This window comes from Malaclemys terrapin, chromosome 4 (genome assembly GCF_027887155.1).
Source record: "Malaclemys terrapin pileata isolate rMalTer1 chromosome 4, rMalTer1.hap1, whole genome shotgun sequence".
NCBI lineage: Eukaryota > Metazoa > Chordata > Testudines > Emydidae > Malaclemys > Malaclemys terrapin.
In genome coordinates, this window is record NC_071508.1 from 9,676,932 (window position 1) to 9,700,027 (window position 23,096).

Genomic DNA, 23,096 nt, shown 5'->3' on the forward strand with positions numbered 1-23,096 from the left:
GCCTGCCATTCCACACCCTTTTCAGGAAAGATGAATACATTTGCTCTATCTTGCTGACAATTAAGGCATCAGCTCTGTTTGAATGCCCTTTTGTAGTTTGGAAGCCAAAGACCTGGGGCTGCGTCTCTTGCAGAACACTGATCTCCATTGGGGTACAGTTAACGCAAGGCTGAGGAACAGAATAGCAAGATTGGGAAGTTATTATAACCGCCACCCCTTTTTTGGTTTTGGTTACACTGAGCTATGGCCAACATCTGACGTGCATTTTGCTTAAAAATTGAAGTAACTCAGTACAAGGAGTTCATTGTAGTAAAATTCCCTCAGAATGGCTTTTTCAGATCTGCATAGCTGATACACATAAGTGATTGATTGACCTCAAAACTTTGTGACAGGAAATCTATCCCCTTGTCAATCAGCACAGCAGAGTTGCTGTTTTAAAAGGACTAAGACAGATGGAGCCAATGAATGGTGGAGCCGTGAAATGAAGTTAGGAACATAACTTCAATTTTTCACTGTAATCTATACCAAAATGTCACTGTGCCCATATGCAGTATTCACATACAACGCCACATACCCCGTGTATAATGTCTGTCTGTCTGCAGGCTTAAAGCAGGGGTATAAGTTAGTTATAAAGCTTTCGCGAGACGTTTGTGGAATTTTAATATTATTTACCCTAAGTTTCGTTAGATTAGATTGCACTGGATACCAACTAGAATTGAACTAAGCTATTCTATAAAGAAACGTGAGAAAGTCAGGCATCTGCCTGTGTTGCTTGTTCTGGGCAGGAACAGACTCCGCTCTCAGCGAGAAGCACATGGAATTTGGTTTTCTATAGACCCTTTCTTGCTTGAGTTCTGTCAGCAAATGTTGCCAACTACTGAGCGGAGCTGGGCAATGATGCAAAACTCTTCATCAATTATTTTTACATGATTTTGAACCTCTTGATATATCAATGTTTGTCAAATTTCTAAAAGCAACACCTGAAAACTCACCCTGTTTTCTCATGAAAGTTGGGGTTTGTGAATTTTTGACAAGCTGCCAGTGGAGAATGCTGGCACATACCCACAGTCCACATGGTTTAGAGGATAAAGCACAGATCTGGGCAACATTGGTTCCTGTGGTCCATTCCTATCTCTGCCACTGCCTGGCCTTAACACTTTGCATTATAAACACTGGGCCTGAATGCAACTCTTATGTGTGTTGAAATCAGTTGCAGTACTCCCATGATAGCTACAGAGGAATGTTACTGTAAATCTGTATGAGTGACTGCCAATGTGTCAAACTCACCCCTAATATAAAGCAGTATCATTCTAATGAAATGTATTTAAAAGCTAGCTATATGATGGAGAGAGGGCTGAGTTCTAAATGTTTTGAACTTGTTCCATTACTAAAGCGCTGTGTTGATCAATCTCTATCCTATTACTTTCTGTGAATGAAATTCACTTCTTTGTACAAGACCTATATACCACCTACGTCCTATTTTGAGTGCTTAATTGATACCTGGGAATTGTGCTGGCCCTCTGCACAATACTTTTTCTTCCTTAAGGCAAACAACTCACTAGCAGAGATTTTGCTTTACTTCACCTAAACTCCTTTAAGAAAAATTTGATCTGCAACACCAGGGAGAAAAGAATATTAAAACATGCTTTTTTCATTATTTGAAAAAAGTTTTGCTATTACAGATGGTGTGCTCACCTGGCAACTATGCTAAAATGTATATATTTCGGAGGAGCGGGGAGAAACAGCACAGAACACAATTATCTTTTTGCAGAAAGCTACTCAACCCCCCCCCCCCAAAAAAAAACAAAAAAACAAACCACCAGTTAAAAAAAAAAAGGTACTTCCTATGTGATGCTCATTTGTTATTTTTTGATTGCTTCCCCCCCCTCACGCTTTAGTCCATTAAAGCAAACATTGCACAACAACAAATAATTAAAGTTCCACAAATGAAGGTTGTTTACAAAAAGGTTTTCCAACATTTCAAAGGGCAACATATGTGAAATCCTTCTTCAAAGGACCCCAACTCACAGAATACACCAGAATCACATTCTGCTACTTACTATTGAGCCAGATATGGAGGGAAGGATATATTTTAAAACATCATTTTGTATTGGGTAGGAGTAAGCCCATTATGTCTGTAATTCCTTCCTTCTCATGAGGAAAGGGGAAAAAGCTTAAATGAAAATGTGCAGCGTTAATTTCTCTTGATTTAGTGGGATTCCAACTCTGTTTATACTGACTCAATGTTTCCTAATTTAAACTCGGGGCATTTGCAATTTCAGGTTTATTTGCAATTGTTGAGACTTTAATATATTGGCTTGAACATTTTTGTAGAAATATGCTGACCACTATTTTCATTATAATTAGTGCCGCAAAACAATTTTTGTTCCTGTCAGCTTCACTTTTAATATTTGATAATCAATTGCTCTATAAATCTCCTATTCTAACAATGCAGCAGAGGGACCCTGTGCCAGTGAAACAAGGATGAAATTATTCTGAAACCCAAGTGGTGCAGTTAACATTTTCTTTTAATTTCTTTATGCAAGAAAATAACTTGGACTGTCAACAATTCTGTATATAACGTTTATAAAACATTTACATAACTCAAATCTCCTTGTGACATCACTGTTCAGGGCCCTGCCACAAGTGATCAATGCCCATTACAGCTTTTTAATTTGCAGACAGTCTGTCAGCCCTTGACTGTTTTTGCAGATGGGAAGATTAATTGTATCAGGCACCTTTCCTCCAGGTTGTCCCAAGGCTCCCAACAGTCACTCACATTCGCAGCCCTCCCCCAGGTAGGTCAGTGTTCTCCTGATTGGACAGAGAGGGCAATTGTGGCCCAGAAGTGTCTTGCCAAAGGATGCACAGTGAGTCAGTGGCAGAGTTGGGACTGGACCCCTATGAGTGCTGATTCCCACTTCCCTCCCATAACTGCAAGCTACATAATAAGGCTGAAGCCAAATGCCTTGATTAGCAAAAAATGCATTTCTTGTTTCCTTTGATAGGAGGGGCTAGAGTTCATCAGAGAAGCGGTGGAACCACTCAAGGATAGGCAGAATCAGCGCCCACAGTGATTGGTGTGGCCCAAGGATCTCTCTGGTTGCAACCTGAAGCTCATTGCCAGTGCCTGTTGGAACTGTCCAAACAGCTTTAGCTGAAATGCCACAAAAACGGTTTTCTGCTGTAGCAACTCATTCATTTATATCCCATCCTTCCTTTCTTCCCATTCGCACACCGCAGCACTTGGATTCTCCATGCCTTGTAACCACTGTCAATGCCGCTGGTCATTGAACAATTCTGCTGCCTTGCAATAATCACTGGAGGAGATAGAGTCCCTCTTTCAGAGAGATGAGTTTCTGGGACGTTTTCCCCCACTGCCCTGTTCTCTACAGGAGTTGGATAAAGGGTCCCTGTCACTAGGCACATGAAAGTTACATTCTCTCTCTAATCGATTGGACAAGCAGAGTAATACCAGTATCTGATCTACCATTAATTAAAAAGACAATTACTCTAGGAATCCACAGGCTACATTCCCCATGATTAGTGTGAAATCATTATCTGCACGTCTAGGAACTTTAGTTACACTAATAGTAATGTATCAAGTATGATTGGAACTATTACCATTGTGTTAGTGGGATAGACAGAACATTTCAATAATTGTCCCCCCCACATTGTTAGACCCTCTTCACAGAAGAAATATTTACTGTCTGGCCTGTAACTTTGCCCAGCAATATGTGATCATGCAATTAAAGACTATCTCAGGGTGCACTCACTGCCGGTGATGCCTCCTCCTGGCCGCTCTGGGGATTAGCTCCTTCCCGGTGCAGCGGCCTCCTCTGGTGATTTGTCCACTGGTCTCTGCAACTCCAAGGTGCTCCTTCTTTGACACTTGGCCCTTCAGCCAGGTTGCTATGCACATCTCCCCCTTCCAGGGTATCACAGTCTTTTGAGGCAAACTGTCCCAGGCAGACTGCTCTCCAATGTCTGGTCTGTGTCACTTCCCCAGAGACAGCAGGGGAACCTGGGCCTGCCCCCTACTCCGGGTTCCAGCTCAGAGGTCCTCCGCTCAACAGCCAAGGCCTCCACTGTCATGCCTTCCTGCTTTCCTCCATCTCCAGGTTCGCCAGCTTCCCACCTCCCTCCTTTCAGGGAGTGACTGCAGCCTGCCTTCCGGCAGCCCCTTCTGTTGCCAGCTTCCTAGCTTATATAGGCCCTGCCCAGCTGAGCCTGTTCTAGTAAATCCCCGCTCCCTGTCTCCTTCTCCAGGTGCAGCCTGGGCAGTTAATTGGCTCTCTTAGCCACCTTATCCCTCCCAGGCCCTGTGTAAGGTGAACACCTCATTACATACAGACAGGGTCAGGTTTAGGGGCTGGCGACCACCTGGGGTGCTGGGCTTAGAGGGTGCTAAGTTTGGGCTGCTGTTCTTGTTGTTAGCGACAAAAGGGAAAATAGAATGTTTCAGGTATTCTGTATGTGGAGTCATTTTTCACTAACTTCCTAGAACAGTGGTTCCCAAACTTTAACAACCTGTGAACCCCTTTCACTAAAATGTCAAGTCTCGCGAACCCCCTCCTAAAAATGAATATTTCCAGGGATTTTCTCCTTTACCTGAGTATAAATTATAAAAGCAGTGATCTTGGAAATATAAAATTTGTTTTTATGACATGCTTATTACACACTATTATTAATTATTATTTATAATTACATTATTTTTATTACATTATGAAAATGGCAACACTCTTCCAAGATCTCACTTCCGTAGCTTGTATCACTTTGAATAAGCCTGTTATAAGACCAGGCTCCTATGTTTCATCAAGGAGTATCAGATTTGAAACAGCATGAAGGTATTTAAGAAGCCAACTCAAAGAGTTCCTCCTACATAAGCATTCAGGTCTTGAGTAGTCCAGGCAAACAACGCACGTTACAACAAAGCTTAAACTTGTTCTTTATAATAATTTTAAAAACAATACTAGCTGCCTATTTCATTTTAAAAACAGCAAAAAATATCCACCTCCCTTTCCATTTCTTATAAGGAGTCTTGAAGTTTAAATTGCCTCAGTATGCTAGATATGCTTGCTTTGATCTGCTTAGCTCTTGGAAGTCCAGGGGCTCCGGGCTGCTGGCTCCGTGCTGTCCGGGGTCCCTAGGGACAGCTCTGTCCGCCAGTAGGGAATGTTTTCCCGAGAACCCCCTGTAACATTTCGTGAACCCTCAGGGGTTCACGAACCCCAGTTTGGGAACCACTGTCCTAGAATGTTCTGGACCTCTGTAGAAACTTGTGGAACCTTCCAGACTTTCTGAGAACTACCTTTTCCTCCAGCTTCCTAGACTGTTGTCAGCCATGCCCTGTACATTTTAAAATGAAAAAGTTTCTATAAGCTTAGAGGAAACTATTTTTTTTATTTGCTTATATATGGCATGAATAAATACAGATTCACAGATCCTAGTGTGCAAATGTATCGTCTTATATGACAGGGATAACTCATGCATCCAGATTGTACATCAAAGGTATTAAAAAGTTTAACCAATGGAGGAGGGGGTGCCATTTGGCCCTGCACACACATACGAGGGAGCTGAATTATGTTTGTCATGAGAACCGTAATCTGAAATCTCCCAGTTGTTGTGGATTTGAATTCTCTCACAGAAGGTTGCACTAATTAATTTTATATTTGGCATTAAAAAGGATAAAATTTCAGTCTTAAAAATAAGAAGCAGCTTCAAATGAGAAAAAGCAACCTGCAAGAAACCTGACTGTAGAGTTCACATGACTGTAATGCCACTACTATATGCAGGTGGCTTGGGCAGATATGAATTCCCCTGGGGAAAACACCACTTGCCTTTAAAAATAATTAAACAGTAAGTTTTGATCAAATATGCACCAAATAATCAAAGTCCATGTAATTCACCAGGGAGGGAGGAAGGGAGAAAGCTGTCTGACTTTCAGAGGGGTGGTCAGTTTTACGGACACCGCTGCTTTGACCACTTATTTAGGGCTAGTCTATACTGGGAATGTTAAGGCATTGCCGCGGCAACGCTTTAACATGGCTTGTGTAGTCGTGGCGCAGTGCGGGGAGAGAACTCTCTCAGCGCTATAAAAACCCACCTCCACGAGGGGCGTGGCTCCCAGTGCTGGTTCACTGTCTACACTGGCACTTTATAGCGCTGAAACTTGCAGTGCTCAGGGGGGTGTTTTTTCACCCCCCTGAGCAAGGAAGTTGCAGCCCTGTACATTGCCAGTGTAGACAAGCCCTTAGTGGGGCAAAAGTGATGCACAGATTTGTGCTGGGCCTCTGCATAGCAGGGGCACTGGGGGAGGAGCTGTGGAAAATTTAGGGCTATGTCTCAAAAGCATTTCCGAGTACGCACTGTTGCTGGGGCAGTGGTCTCTGTCAGATATAGGCATGCAAGCTAGTCAGGCATCTGTATAAACTGAGCAAAACACAATGAGTTCACAATGTCAGTTTTGGGACTCAACAATTAAAGGAAAACACACAGGGATAAGGCAAATGCAACTGTGATCAATACAAACATTCTGTGAATGAGACAAATAGAGAAGTGAACCCAGCAGTGACAAGCCAGGAGTGAGTCTAGGTGGGAATAATAGCAAAAATGCTGCAATTACTGCCTGCAACAAGGCCAATGTGACAGACAAGATAATCAATGCTATAAAACTGTCACAATTACACATCCTCTTGCAGTAAACAAAAGAGAGTCTAAACAAACACAGGCCTTAAACACAATATGTTAACAAAACAGAAGAGCTTGGTGCAAACACTACAGAGCTCTTTGTGTGAGACTTAGGGTACGTCTATACTTACCCGATGGTTCGGTGGCAAGCAATCGATCTTCTGGGATCGATTTATCGCGTCTTGTCTAGATGCGATAAATCAATCCTGGAAGTGCTCGCCATCGATGCCGGTAATCCTGCTCCGCAAGAGGAGTAGGCGGAGTCGACGGGGGAGCCTGCCTGCCTGCCGCGTGTGGACCCGCGGTAAGTACCTTTAAGTTTGAACTAAGATACTTCGACTTCAGCTACGTTATTCACGTAGCTGAAGTTGCGTATCTTAGTGCGAACTGGGGGCTTAGTGTGGACCAGCCCTTAGTGGTTGATTCCAGAAGATCGATTGCTTGCCGCCGAACCAGCAGGTAAGTATAGATGTGCCCTAAATACCAGAGCAATGACCCTGTGGGTTGGGGGCAGCTGGGAGAGGAACATTTGAATCTGGAAAGTTTTGCACAGCTCTTGCTAAGTAGGCTGTTTCATGCTCTTTCCATTGCCGTGACCTTCATCCTGGTGCTCTTAACTGCCTTAGAAGCGGAGCAGCAATTTCTTCAAAGGTGAAGAAACACATTTGCAGAACACGGGCTTCTGTTTAGCGAGAAAAACCATGGATTTTTTTTTTAATTTACTCTGAAAACAATGTTTTAAAAACAAAAAGGAAAAATATTCCGGGGACTTGGAAGGTTTGTGAAAGTCAGCAGAGAACTGAATGAAATCCTAACCCCAATCCTAACAGCTTTTTCTGTCCCTGCTCAGAAATGCCCTGGAATAGACCCCAGCAGGCAGGGTGGGGCTTAGGAACAGCATCTTCCACAAATCCCTTTGCCACTGGCTTGCTCCCCCATGCCGCCCATCGGAGCTGCTGGCAGGGCATTCTCCTTGATTCTGCAGCTCAATCCACCCACCTTTTCTGCCCCGTGGTCTGCTGGACCCCGGATTTGTCAGCTTTTTGGGCACCCTACAAAGCTCATCATCTCTTTTTCTCTCCTCTAAGGCTGTTTAGGAGATTGGGGAAACGTATGGACAGTCCTGTGGGGGGTTTTGTACACTCACTGGGCACCTACATATGTTAGACATTTGAATTAATTAATTATGGAGAAGCCCGGGCTACAGTGGCTCTCCTTCCGTTGCTGAATGCCCAAGCTACGGTGTTCTTCGTGCTCCATCCGTCGCTCATTTTGCAGCATTGGGCTCTCATTCAGGTGCTGAATGCTGGGGATTTATTACAGTGCTTGGGCTTCCTGCCGTCAGGGTGATGTTCAGACCTACGTAGAGGACCCAGGCCAGTTTTGCCCCACTAAGCCCTCAAAATATTTGTTAAGGTCAAAATAGGACATAACTGGGCCCCCTCTGCACAGTGAATTCCACCTTTGGTGATTATGCCAAAATTTTGATGCACATGCTTCAGGTGCCAGCTCAAGTTATATATAGTTACATCCCTGTACATTATTCTTAGGTTTTTATTTCCTAGCCGTTAGCACTGTAGATGCTTTCCCCCACCCAGCTGAAAGTAGATTAAAAAGAGATCCTGGCGCTTCTGCGAGAAAAGTTCTTGGTGGCAGATAACGAGACAAACAGGAAATAAAGTGCAACAATGGCCTTCAGTGGACATTAAAGTCAGTGGCACTAGGACTATTGACACCAGCTGAGATCTGCCCCTTTGTGTCAAAAATATGACTTGGTAACTTCAAGTGTAATTAAAACACGAATCTCTCAGCATAGTAACTGTATTTAGGTAGACAGTAATTATTGCTGAACACAAGAGAAGTTCCTTCTTGTGGATGTAAAATAGCTTTCACCAGGTAATAGCCATCAATACTTTCCTGCCTCAGTGTTTCCCCTGAGTTTGTGTTAATCTCTTGATGGCTTAAATAAAACAGAGGCAGACACATCTGTAATATGAGTTGTGATGATAAATTCATTAATGTTTGCCAAGGGTTTTTATATCCTTGGATGGTAGGGGCCATAGAAATGCAAATCATTATTATTGCCCGCCTAGTTAAAGGTCTACGTGTGTGAATCATAGCAATAGGCATTCAGTAGCTCAGGATGCGTGCTGCTAAGACTATATATGTGCAAATCCCTGATCTGTGTGCATGCACTGGGGACAGTTTGAGCGCCCAAAAGGGTACATGAATATTTTCATCCAGACCTTTTAAAATGTGGGATTGCCTTTGTAAGCAAAACTCAAGCATGAATTTGCTAAAAGTCCTCTTAGGAGCACACTGTTCCAGTGTTCAGAATCAGAAAAATCACTCGGGACAAACAATTGTAGACATAGATAAGTTCCATGGAAGAATAAAGTCCTATTTGAATGAGCAGTTATGACCAAATAACCTTAGCACTCGTTGGACAGGAAATTCACAGCTTGTCCTATGAAACTCTGATGAGATGAAGAAAAAGAACCCAAGCCTTTTAAATGTACCATAGATCTGGACGCATTCCAGCTCCTAGCACACTATTTTAAAATGCTTGCATTTAAATTATCTTCGAGGCTAGAGTAGGTAGAATATTTACTATAGATGGTGTGCCTCTGCTGTTCCAGTCGGTGTTTACAAGAGGCTGTTTAACATTCAAAGCTCATACCTCTGTTTCAAAGTTGATCTTCCCAGGGAAGTGTCTGTTTGAGCAGAAGTTCCTAAGCAAAATAAACTTCTTATGTAGGATCTGTGCCTTTGCCTCAAACTAAACCTCCTTTGAAGACTCTCAAGACCTGACATAAAGATTTATAGCAATTTGCATGCAGATGTGTTTATTTAAACTGAAGTTATTTATGCAACTGCACTGTAATAAAATGAGAAACTCAAGGTAACTTTCCCAGTTGATACCCTTTCCCTTAGCAACAAATCCTGACCAGACTTCCCAGGCAGGGGTTAGTCCTGCTTTTCTGAAGGTCTGTGCACATAACCTAAAAACTGGCTTTGCACACCTAAGCAGAGCAGAAAGTTTTACTAGGGATTCTGCTTTTTGCTTAATGACGATCCCTGTGCACCAGACTGGTGGTAAAAGGGGCTGTCAGATCCATGCTTTGGCAAAATATGATCACTGGGATTTGATTTTTAATCTGTTTCCCTCATGGGGAGGAGGAGGTATATTTGGATGTAATGGCAGATAATGCCCCTACTAAAGCATTCTCAGTGAAGTGCGGTTAAATTATGAAAGTTTGGGCTGTGTTGCAAGATCTGAATGATAGATCTATGGAGAAATGAAGACCTGTTCCCACCTCACACAAGCTGGCATTTTCCCCTTTGCTATTCTAACCACTTCCATATCTATCTCATTCCTCACTAATTAAGTGCAAAGTAATAATCAGCATGGGAGATTCTGAACTCATTCAGTTGATGGCATTGTACAGCACTGAACATGGAAAGGTCAGGGTGCTTTTCATAGAATTCCAATCACAGCAGATAAAGCGAGAGTTGCCCAGGAAATTAACAGCTAGGCCCCTTTGGAGGTAGGTACCTTTTTAAAGAGGTTCAGACAGCTAGAAAGAGAAGTGAAAGGAGATCAGAGAGTTACCAGATTGGAAAAATACTTGTTTCTAATCACATCACAACAAACACCCACTTCTCTCCTGAATGCAATAACAACCACTGTCTATACAGTAGCCTACAACCATGTGGAAGTGCAGCTTGCTAACAAAATTCAGTGGCTAGCCAATAAAGAATGCGAACACTCCCTAATCATAAGAATCAGAAATGAAATTGTATTCCTGTATTTCATCTAGTGCTGGTGAGATCTTGGAGATTAAGCATCTCAGAGGCTAAACTCCTCTCTCTTCACCATGTGGTCTTCCATTCTGCCTTCCGAAAGTAGGTACAACACTGACACTAGAGCTCCCCCACTGTGCCTCATTCCTAGCCTAGAGTGACCTTAGTCTCAGCTGATGCTGCCAGCATGGATGCCAATGGATGCCAAGTGGGGTGGTGCTTTTGTGATGACCTCTTCCCCCTTTGAACTGGCCTGTAACGGCAGGTGGTCAAAAAGGGCTCAATGTGAACAATTTTAAGGGAGGAAGGGGGAGAAACAAACGGAAAAGGAAATCAAAACCACAAACAGACTCATCGCTTGCAAGGCCAGAAGGGCCCATTGTGGCCCTCTAGTCAGACCTCCTGTGAGACACAGGGCAGAGAACCACCCAGGGTTCCCTGCATTCGGCCCCTAATGGTTGTTGAAGCTGCAATGTCTCTTTTAGTGGGACAGCCAGCACTCGTTTCAGTTTGAATCGCTATAGAAAAACCCATTAAAAAGTCCAAACAAAAGGAAATCGTTCCACTTTATTCAAAACTTTCCCCAGTTTTTGACCATCCCTACCTGAAACCTACCAACTTTTTGCACATAGACTATCCCCGATCTTCCAAGGGGTGATGACTTTCAGAATGCCAAACACTTTTCCCCAGGGCACATCTCAGGAAGAAGACAGGACAGCACAACTTTCACACAGAAAGGAGCAGGAATGTACCCTGTGTATTATATGGGCCATCTGCAGTAGGGGATCATCAGTTAGATGAGACCAGAGAGCTCTGAGGATGACAGGATGGAGATCCCATTATGGAGAGAAGACGGGGTGTGACTAGGAGATCAGACAATAGTGGGGAGAGAGCATATCCAGAGAGGAAATATCAAGGCATTGGGACAGGTACTGGAGAAAGTCTGATCTAGAGATGGGCTGGTGAAGAGGAAGCATAAACAGGGTTATTCAGTGTCGTGGCAGTGAAATGGCATGGAGCTATTATAATTCATCACGTTGCAATTGCAGCATGTTGGAAATGTTATTGTGTTTGAGGTACAGCATTTCTAGTGAGCTTGAAGGCTCTGGGAAATGACCCGAGGCTCTTGCCATCTCCTGCCACGGCCCCCAATAACAATGCACACTCACTAATCATCTCCAGAGCAGCTTGCGTAGGAGAAGTGGATAATGTTAAATAGCCACTTGGATACGCACATCATATCTCAAGTGCACAGCAGCAGATGCCTGTGACCTGAAAAGTCACCAGGAACTATTACAGAGAAAGAAGTTTGTCAATCACATTTTAATCAGGCAATCCTGAGAAATCGTTGGATAAAACAAAAGAGAACCCAAGAAAAAAATAAATGAAAAATGGATGAGATGTAATGGAAGAAAAGCTGAGATAAAGTGCTGTCTGGAGAGAAGGGTGAGGAAAAATGCTCCACAAAATAAATTGAGAAACATGAGAAGATGAGGAGATCTCATTTATCTCTCGTGCGTTTCTCTTTCAGTGATTGAGCAATAACCGAGGAATAAGAGGGCTGCTTTGAAATCTCCTCTCTTGTTCGGGATTCACAAGAAGAGCACCCAGTGAGGAGCAAGTGTTTGGCTGCAGTTATGCGTTTTTTAAAAGGCTTTCCTGAAACAATGGGCCGTGGCAACATCAGTTAGCGTGTCAGGCTCAGAAACATCCTCTGCCTGAGTTTGGGCAGCTGAATGAAGCAGGCTGTACTGAATTTGGCCAGTGGAAGCATTTCAGATAGTATCACTAACAGTGATGGAGGAGAAAGGTCCTTGGTCAGAGGAATGACAAGCTTTTGTGAAACAAACACATGCACCAACTGAGCTCCTGAATCAGCACCAATGGATACAGGCTAGCTTACAACTCACGCATTCCTATGGCCACAAATCAGTGTCACTTTCAGTACGGTGATAGCAATTATTATTATTACTTATTATTTTATTGTAGTAGCACCTGGGGGCTCCAGTCATGGATCGGGGCCCCACTGCACAAGACACTGCACGCACACATAGGAAATGGGCGTACGTGCCCCAAAGTTTGTATTCTAAAAAATGCTGGACCTCTCCCCAGCACCCAGCAGCCAGGTCTCTGCCTCCTGCCTAGATGGGAACTCTCCTGGCATAAAGAAAGCCACTCATCTGTCTCTTTTCAAGGGCTGCAATTTGCTTAGCATTACTCATGGACCCCCAAACAACCAGCGTTTTCCACAAGCCATTGCACTAAATTAGGGATGAATCTGGTTGCAAAGTAGCTAAATGTATCTGATCTTCCACTCTCCTAGGAGCACTGTTCCCTGGCCTCTCCCTCGTGAATCCTGGTCCATCCAGCTGGGTGAGTAACTCTTGAAAGGGGTTTGCCAAGGTCCAGGGGTGTTTGCATTAATGCTGGGTTGGAAATCAATAGCGGGAAGCATTAAAGCAAATGTTACCAGCATGGGCCTACCAGAAAGAGCTCCATGGTTATCTGCAACATTGACGTTAATTTAATGGAATCCAGTGAAGATCCAGAAGATACAATATAATTAGCCATGTCTGCAAAGGGAATATCCGGCATTCCAAAAGATGTCTTCTCAAACGTGATGGAATCTCTTCAGGCCATGGTTATGTTAGGCCCAAAAACTGAAAAACATGTTTATCTCGGCTTCTGCTTGTTATCCCAGTAAACATGCTTATCTCAGTTCTCACTGTCGTTTCCCATGCATGAAGCTGCATGTATACAGGATGTATAGAAGATATATGGCAAAGGGGAGGGGGTTGGACGGACCCTGGGAAAGGAATGTGAAGGACAGGAAGCTAAACAGATGTATCCTGATTACTACTAGAACTGAATTTAAACAAAGCATAGGTTAGCAGAATTTAGACACGCTAAGTTGTTTGTCTCTCTGTATAAAAGAAGCCCAGTTGTCCTTGTAAGGTGTGTTCCTCCCTCTGGCATGAGTCGAGGGGGACACCCGCTCAGCTGACTGATCAATAAAGAACTTGAAGCCGTCTTCTAGACTCCCGTGCCTCCTTGGGGTAATTGGGCAGCTCCAGGGGGAAACGAGCCCATTTGGCTAACAAATGGCGACTCCGCCGGGACTTCTCTCCCTGTAGAGGGCACTGACCGACGGCCGAGGGCGATTCCGAGGAGTGGCCACCTCGAGCTGTTGCTTTGCTCGGGCCTCGGATCGTCACAATCGGCCGGGGCGGCTGCGTCCTCTCTAAAGAGAACTCTGAAGGACACGGAAGCAAGACGGCTTCAGAAGGAGGGGAAGTCTGACTGCCGGACGCGGCCACTTCGGGCGGTAAGTGCGTTTACCTCCTCGGTTTGAGGAATAACGCCCCCGAGGTGTGGGTTGGACATGGTGGAAATCCCCTAGGCAGCCTGTATACGGGAAGGTATGTTACCATTATTGTAGCTTTGTAAATGTCTTGTTGTTGTTTTTTTGGTTAAAGGGTAAGCAAATAACGGCCAATGAGTAACGTAACTAACTCCACAAGTCCATGGGCCGTTTTTAACAATTATTGGGACTTGGAGCAACCTCAGGGATTACTCTTGTCTATAGGAAGGGTAATCTTGTTTCTCCTCTTAATGGTGTGTTGGAAACCGAGATTGTAACTGATTAAAGGATCTGTGTGAAAGATGAATGAGTGCTGCTGACAGGTCTGAGGCTTAAGCTGACTTCAGCCGCCCCAAGACTCCTGCAAGGGGAAACCCGATGACCAGGATATCTTGATTGCAAGGGGGGTCAGCCGAACCTCGTGACCCAGCGGATATCTGAGTTAGAACTAGATCTATACCTCTTCCCCCTCTTGATATCTCTGTCTCGGAAAACTCTGGGTAAAGCATAATGGGGTCTGGACAAAGCACCTTCTCCTGGACACCCCTGGGATGTATGCTGCATAACTGGAAGGCGTTTAGATGCCAGGCTAATTATGGAATTGTATTATGTAAAGACAAGCTTGTAAAATTCTGTACTCTTGAATGGATCACATTCGGGGTGGAATGGCCCGAGGGAGGGACGCTCAAACCAGGGGTTGTACAAGCAGTACATAGCATTGTGACCTGGGATGGGCATTGGGACCAATATCCCTATATAGATATTTGGCAGGACCTTGTGGCCAATCATCCCCCATGGTTACAAAAATGTAGATCACAAACTATTAAAACCTTAATGGCCCGTGCCCCTGTTAGGAAACCCTGTTTCCCTGTTAAGAAATCTTGTCTGCGGGCTGTGATTCCCTCTGCCCCTGATCCTATGCCCCCTCCCCCTTTGTATCCCGGCCTCCTGGCTCCGGTATCCTCAATTGAAATCCCCCACCCCCTCCTCTGAGGATAATGGCTCAACTGAAAGGGGTGAGCCAAGCGACCAGGACTTTTCCAAACGGGAGCCCCCTCCAATCTCTCTAAGCTCCCCGGTGTCTAACCACACCAGGAGCAAGGGTGGCCCGGTATTCCAAGGGCCCCTACAACAGAATTATTTGTGTCCACTGCAGGAAACTGTAGCCCCTGAGGGTAATCTCACTATGGTATATGTTCCCTTTACCACTAGTGATCTATATAATTGGAAGCAACAGAAGCCCCCGTTCTCGGAAGAAAGGGGCCCGTGTTTTAGCCATGGCCCAAAGGAAAGGATATGAAGAAAGGGGGGACAAAGTTAAGGGACGGCCAGGGCCACCGGGGTAGGGGCGGGGCCCCTGCCTGGGTCGAAATCAGTGCGCTATCTGTAGGAAAGAGGGGCACTGGAAGAATGAATGCCCCCGGTGACAGGCCATGGGAAAGGAACGTAAAGATAAAACCCCGTCCCTTCCCATCCTCTACAACAGTACAGGACGTTCAGGGGAGGAGTCTTCCCCATAGGGGGGTCGGGGAACCCAGCGACCCCTCCTGACAGCACAAGCTGCCAGCCTGGATCCCACAGTAAAAATTAAAGTGGAGGGCCGCCCAATTGAAGCCCTTATTGATACTGGGGCCACTCTTAGTTTGCTCCCCCTTAATAAGGCTCCCTGAGATAGAGCTCGGGGACGTGCCATAGTCCAGGGGATAGAGGGACAAACTACAGCTTTGGAAAAAAAAAAACTTTGCCTCTCCTAGTAAAAATAGGGGACCGTCATATTTCCCATCCGTTTGTTTGCAGTCCCTCCTGCCCCATAGCGCTGCTCGGATGAGATATCCTCACTAAATTACAGGCGGAGATCACATTCGATAACGGGACAATGGAAGTCAGAATCCCTAAGCAACAAGCCTCTAATTACCAGATGGCTCTCATAAATGCTAGAGATCACTCCCTGGAATGTAAGGGAAGTGATGGAAGCCACCTGCGGGGGAGGGGAGGGGGGGGTAAATCCCAAGGTCTGGGCGGAGGAAGGAGGCGTGGCCCGAGCCAGGAATGCTACACCAGTGCATATTTCCCTTAAGGAGGGAAGCAGCCCAGTCCGAATTCGACAATACCCCCTTAAGCTAACCACTCGGATCGGGTTAAAACCCCTGATTCAAAAGTTTTTGCAGTGCAGGTGGTTAAAGGAAGACACGTCCCCATACAATACTCCAATAATGGGGGTGCCTAAGCCTAATGGGCATTATCGGTTGGTCCAGGACCTAAGACAAATTAACAAGTTAATAGCAGAGACTGTTTGCCTTTGAGTGGGAGGACCCAGATACCCACTACAAAGCTCAATACCTTTGGACCGTTGTCCCACAGAGACTCACCTGTGCACCCGAGATTTTTGGCAGCCAGCTAAAAAGGGACCTGGCCCCATTCCTGGCTAACCATCCTGCATGTAACATAGTTCAGTACTGCGATGATCTGCTCTTGAGTACTGAACAGAGACAGTCTGCAAGGAGCAAACTGTAGAGCTCCTCAATCCCCTTGGGGTACAGGGATATAAAGTATCAAAGGAAAAAGCTCAGTTGGTTAAGCAGCAGGTCACCTTCCTTGGATACCACCTCTGCCAAGGGAGTCGCAGTTTGGGCAAAGAAAGAATCCAGGTTATACTTGATAGCCCTCAGCCCCGGAACCCCCGAGAACTAAGGGCTTTTCTGGGACTGACTGGCTTCTGTCGACTCTGGATCCCTGACTATGGGGGAAAAGCCAGACCACTGTATGAGTCTTTAATTAAAGAAGGTCTGCTCCACTGGAAATGGACCAGGGAAATGGAAAAAGCATTTCGAGAGCTTAAAGAAGGCTTGGTTCAGCCTCCCGCTCTAGCCCTCCCAGATTCCCGGAAGCCATTCACCCTATACGTTCATGAAAGAGGAGGGGTGGCAGCTGGAGTCCTGTGCCAAAGGTCAGGACCAACCTGGCGACCCATTGGATACTATTCGAAGGTGTTGGACCCTGTCGCCAAGGGGTGGCCTGCCTGCTTATGGGCCGTTGCAGCAACCGCTCTCCTTGTACAGGAGGCTGAAAAGTTGACCCTGGGGGGGGACACTGAGGTTGTGGTTCCCCACGGGATGCCTCAAATACTGGGGACAGGCACTGGGGAAAAGCATCTAAATCCCAGTCGACATACCAGATATGAGGTAGGGCCCTTGCTAGCCCCTAACTTAACCTTTAGGACAGTTAGCTCCCTCAATCCAGCTACCCTATTGCCTGACCCTTGGGTTTCCTATGAGACCAGCCCCACTCATGACTGTATTGAAGTCTTGCAACAGGTGTCCCAGGCACTCGGTATACAATGGAAGTTGCATACACCCTGGAGGCCGCAAAGCACGGGACAGGTGGAAAGAATGAATAGAACTCTCAAGGATACCCTCAATAAACTATGCACAGAGTCTAGTTTAAAGTGGCTTGATGCGTTACCACTCGCCCTTACCCGCATTCGAAGGGCCCCACGTAAGGGTCTTAAGCTTTCACCATTATCCCGGGGTTCCGGGAGGATGTAAACTGGGAAATGGGGAAGGACTCCTTATGGAAACAGGTCTCTGGGTTGCAATCTGTTTTGTTACAGCTGCATCGACGCAGTGCTTTTTCAGGCCCTTCCCTTGGACCAGCCCGTGTACCTGTTCCAGATCGGTGATCAGGTCCTCGTCAAGAAGTGGAAGCGTGACCCCCTTACACCACGGTGGGACGGCCCGCACACTGTCTCGCTCATCAGCCAAGCTGCAGTCAAAGTTCTTGGGAGTGACAAATGGGCACACCATACACAGGTAAAGTGGTTTCTGAACCCTAACCCGGAGACTGAACTAGCGAAAGAGGACACCAGCCCTCTGCCCGCCCCGGCTCCGGATGCCCGGGGTGGTACAGGTGAAGACTCCACCTGGGAGTATCCGTACTTGGACGGACTAAAGGGACTGTTTAGAAAAAGATAATGAAATTATTGTTAATATTTTTGTTTATGTGCTTCCACCACTATTATGGTTGGGAAAATAGGTTTTTACAGCTGGGGGGGAGACAATAGCAAAATCCATTAACCTCAGTAACTGTTGGGTATGCGGAGGCCCAGGGGAATTAAATGAATGGCCTTGGGTAGCCCAGCCTGTACAGCCCAAATGGTGGCTCAGCAATTTGAGTATAGTCCACAATGGAACGGGGGTTTGGACTGAGGATAGTAGCCCCTGGCGACTGTATTCTTCTGGAAAGGGTATTCTCTGCCTTAATTGGACAAGGTGGGAGGGAGTGTACTTGGGAGAAAGCAAGTGTGATTGGACTCTATCCCCAGGGTTTGATTGCTGGGACCCTTATTGTCATCTGTATGACTGTTCTAAATATCAGGGGCAATGGAACCAGACCCATGTGAGGCTCACCAATAATAGTTGGGTGAAATGCTCCAAACAATACTACCCTACGGCCGAAGGTTGCAGGGCAGTAGGACAGGATGGGTTCTTTGACGCCCTATTCACGAGTTGCCAGGTAGACAATACCACTAGCAAGGACCACGTGGTACGGTGGTTTCAAATGGGCATGGCAAAATCAGAATGGAACTCGAGTATGGGGTTTTAAACAATTCTGGTCTAGCACCAATCAGCCAAAATGGGGCTGCGATTGTGTCTGGAAAGCAGGAGCTGGGGCGTGGAGATGTGATTATTGCAGTTCAGCTGATGGAATGGTGGGGGGACCTTTAGGCCAGGTAATCCTTTATATTTTGACCATCTAGAGGACAATGAGAAAGAGGAAACCTGGGATGGCCCCTTTGCTAATGGAACCTGGGCTCTAAAGGGCCATTATTGGATCTGCAGGTCCTATGCCTACTGAAGATTGCCTCCAAATTGGTCTGGGATATGTTATGTTGGATATATAAGACCCTTGTTCTTTCTATTACCCCAGATGCAGGGAAATAAATTGGAAATTAGGGTTTAATTAGAGAAAGGCGGTTCGTGGATTCCACCCTGACCGCCGGAAGCTCCCAAACATGGGGGGCTCAGGAGTGGCCCCCTGAGAGAATTATAAAACATTATGGTCCAGCTACATGGAATCCTAATGAGTGGATCTCAGGGGCAAGGGAGCCCATTTACAACTTGAATTGGATAATTAGGCCGCAAGCCATCTTAGAAATAACAACTAATCAGACGGCTGCAGCTCTTGATCTTTTGGCCGATCAGTCCACTCAGATGAGGAATGTGCTTTACCAGCACCATCTAGTTCTTGATTATTTGCTGGCAGAAGAAAAAAGAATTTGTGCAAAATTAAACAAATCTAATTGCTGTTTACAAATAGATGATAATGGAAAGGCGGTAAAACAGCTATCAAAAGAAATGAGGAAGCTAGCCCATGTCCCGGTCCAAACATGGGGTGAGTAGAATATGGACTGGTTCACGTCCTGGTTACCGCAACTGGGATGGCTCCAAGAAGGCCTTCTTCTCTTTGTACTCTTTATTACAACCCTATTAACCCTAGCTTGCTTAGCTCCCTGTGTAGTTGCATTAGTCTGACGAATGGCTAATCAAATTATACACCAACAAATGATGGCCCTATACCAGCCGGTGAAGGCTGAGGATTGGGGGCCATAAGGCTCTCAAAATGCTTTTTAGGGGGGAATCTTGTTAGGCCCAAAAACTGAAAAACATGTTTATCTCGGCTTCTGCTTGTTATCCCAGTAAACATGCTTATCTCAGTTCTCACTGTCGTTTCCCATGCATGAAGCTGCACGTATACAGGATGTATAGAAGATATATGGCAAAGGGGAGGGGGTTGGACGGACCCTGGGAAAGGAATGTGAAGGACGGGAAGCTAAACAGATGTATCCTGATTACTACTAGAACTGAATTTAAACAAAGCATAGGTTAGCAGAATTTAGACACGCTAAGTTGTTTGTCTCTCTGTATAAAAGAAGCCCAGTTGTCCTTGTAAGGTGTGTTCCTCCCTCTGGCATGAGTCGAGGGGGACACCCGCTCAGCTGACTGATCAATAAAGAACTTGAAGCCGTCTTCTAGATTCCCGTGCCTCCTTGGGGTAATTGGGCAGCTCCAGGGGGAAACGAGCCCATTTGGCTAACAGTTAGCAGGAGGGTGAGGTGTCACTAGGTACCAAGGCCTTCTCTAGATATAATGGTGTAAATGGAACACTTCAGAGCTTCATTCTTTCAGCTCAAGAGTCAGAGGCGCTGTACGTTCGATTTATCAAACTGTTTCCTCAGCTCCACTGAAAAACCAACCACCCTGATGAGTGTGATTTCTCCTACAGGTGACAGGTCTTGTAATGTATTCTGAAAGGATCAATATTCATTGATCCAGCAGGACTGACTGCTGCAACTGTGCCTTGCCTGACACATACGTGTCGTTAGGGGATTTGCTAGCATGGACTTGGGCTTTGTTTTCCTGTTCAAAAGCCAGTCCATGGAGAGAATCAGTCTCTAATCTGTCTCTCACTTATGACTAGTCTTTGTTCATGCTCGCTGATGTCTGCTCAGAAAGCACCCTGCCGAGAGCTAACTTAAATCTGAAAAATAGGGATGCTGTGATTTCTCAGTGGATGTGGTCCTTAGCAGAGGTGCTCCAAATGTTTGAAGCAAAATGTTTCCTCATCCAAAAATGCAGTTTCATCACAATTATTATGTTTTGCAAAAGCAGCTCAATTTGACATTTTCAATTTTTTCCCAGTGAAAACAAGAATTGAAATGAAAAATGTTATTTAGTTTCTAACTGAAATTTTTGTTCTGGTTTGGATTTCAAAAATGACCTGAGAAGTTCAGTTCTTTTTGTTTTGTTTTGAAAATTTTCATAGAAAAAAATATCAAAATTTTCCACAACATTTTTTGAACAAAATCTTTTTGGTCAAAATTTTTTACAAAAATAATATTGGCTATTTTGAGCCTTGCACAGAGGCCATCTTCCACTGGAGAGACTAGAGGGTTTGGGATTATGTCTCAAATACCTTGCCCTGCTCGTGTTTCTCTTTGTCACTATGTGCACAGCTCCAGCTAGGGGTCTTTTCTCAAGCATTTACTATTGGGTCTGATATTTCTGAGTCTCCCATTAATAACATACACAAGCAATCTTTCCACCAGTGAGTGCTACTGTTTGCAATAGAACAAGCACAAGTCAACCCCAGACCAAACCATCACTGTTTAGACCTTGATCTAAATATATATATACCCAGACCCTTTTTTTGCAAAATACTAAATATATATATATACACACACCCTTTTTGTGCAAAATAAACAGTTTCCAACCAAAACATTCCTTTTGTTTTTACCTCAAGCGTGACACAAGAACAACCCATGCACATCTTTCTTACGGATGCTTGGAAACATGATCTACTACTACTACCATTCCCACACAACTTGATTTTGCTGATGCTGTTAGTGTATTCACAATTCTCTAGCTATGACCTCCAATGGGAGAAGTAACATTGATCTCCCTATGTGAGAGCACTGGAGAAAATGAAAAGGTTCTGAATTGAGGAAGCATTGTCTCTGTGCTGTGAAGAATGAAGATTACTGAATTTTGACCCCATCAAAGATCTCCTTTTTTTAAAGAGAAAAAGAAACCAAGACAATGGTGTCTAGGAAATGGACCTCCCGTGTAGATTGGTCCAGGCTGAGGTTGATGGTGGCGTGGAAGCTGTTGAAATCATGGTGGAATTCTTCCAGGGTCCCCTTCCAAAGGGTCCAGATGATGAAGATGTCATCAATGTAGCATAGGTAGAGAAGGGGCGTGAGTGGACGAGAGCTGAGGAAGCGTTGTTCCAGGTCAGCCATAAAAATGTTGGGATATTGTGGGGCTACACGGAGGTCCACTTCCTAGACATAACAGTACAAATAAGCGATGGCCATGTTAACATCACCCTATACCGAAAACCCACCGACCGCTACGCCTACCTTCATGCCTCCAGCTTCCACCCCGGACATACCACACGATCCATCGTCTACAGCCAAGCGCTGAGGTACAACCGCATCTGCGCCAACCCCTCAGATAGAGACCAACACCTACAAGATCTTCACCAAGCATTCTCAAAACTACGATACCCATACAAGGAAATAAAGAAACAAATCAACAGAGCCAGACGTGTACCCAGAAGCCTCCTGCTACAAGACAGGCCCAAAAAAGAAACCAAAGGAACTCCACTGGCCATCACCTACAGTCCTCAGCTTAAACCTCTCCAACGCATCATCAGTGATCTACAACCCATCCTGGACAAGGATCCCTCACTTTCACAGACCTTGGGAGGCAGGCCAGTCCTTGCCCACAGACAACCCGCCAACCTTAAGCATATTCTCACCAGCAACCACACACCGCACCATAACAACTCTAACTCAGGAACCAACCCATGCAACAAACCTCAATGCCAACTCTGCCCACATATCTACACCAGCAACACCATCACAGGACCTAACCAGATCAGCTACAACATCACCAGCTCATTCACCTGCATGTCCACCAATTGCTGGCACATGATGTCATATGCCATCATGCGCCAGCAATGCCCCTCTGCTATGTACATTGGCCAAACTGGACAGTCGCTACGCAAGAGGATAAATGGACACAAGTCAGATATCAGGAATGGCAATATACAAAAACCTGTAGGAGAACACTTCAACCTCCCTGGCCACACAATAGCAGATGTAAAGGTAGCCATCTTACAGCAAAAAAACTTCAGGACCAGACTCCAAAGAGAAACTGCTGAGCTCCAGTTCATTTGCAAATTTGACACCATCAGATCAGGATTAAACAAAGACTGTGAATGGCTATCCAACTACAGAAGTAGTTTCTCCTCCCTTGGTGTTCACACCTCTGCTGCTAGCAGAGCACCTCACCCTTCCTGATTGAACTAACCTCGTTATCTCCATACTAATTTATACCTGTCTCTGGAAATTTCCATTACTTTCGTCTGATGGAGTGGGCATTCACCCACGAAAGCTTATTCACCCACCCAATACTTCTGTTAGTCTTAAAGGTGCCACAGGACCCTCTGTTGCTAGTTAAAGGTAGTTATAAGAAGTGGCTCCAAGACCTCTGAAGCTACTGGAGTGGGGCAACTTCTCAACTCACACGGTGCCTTGTGCAGCTCCCATCGAAGTCCATGGGAGTTTTGCCATTGGCTGCAATGGAAGCAGGAGAACGTCCATCATCATTTTTGTAGCTTTGGTTTGAATTGCTGTTACTTTGCCTGCAGCACTGAGCCCTCTTCCAAGTGGAGCCCC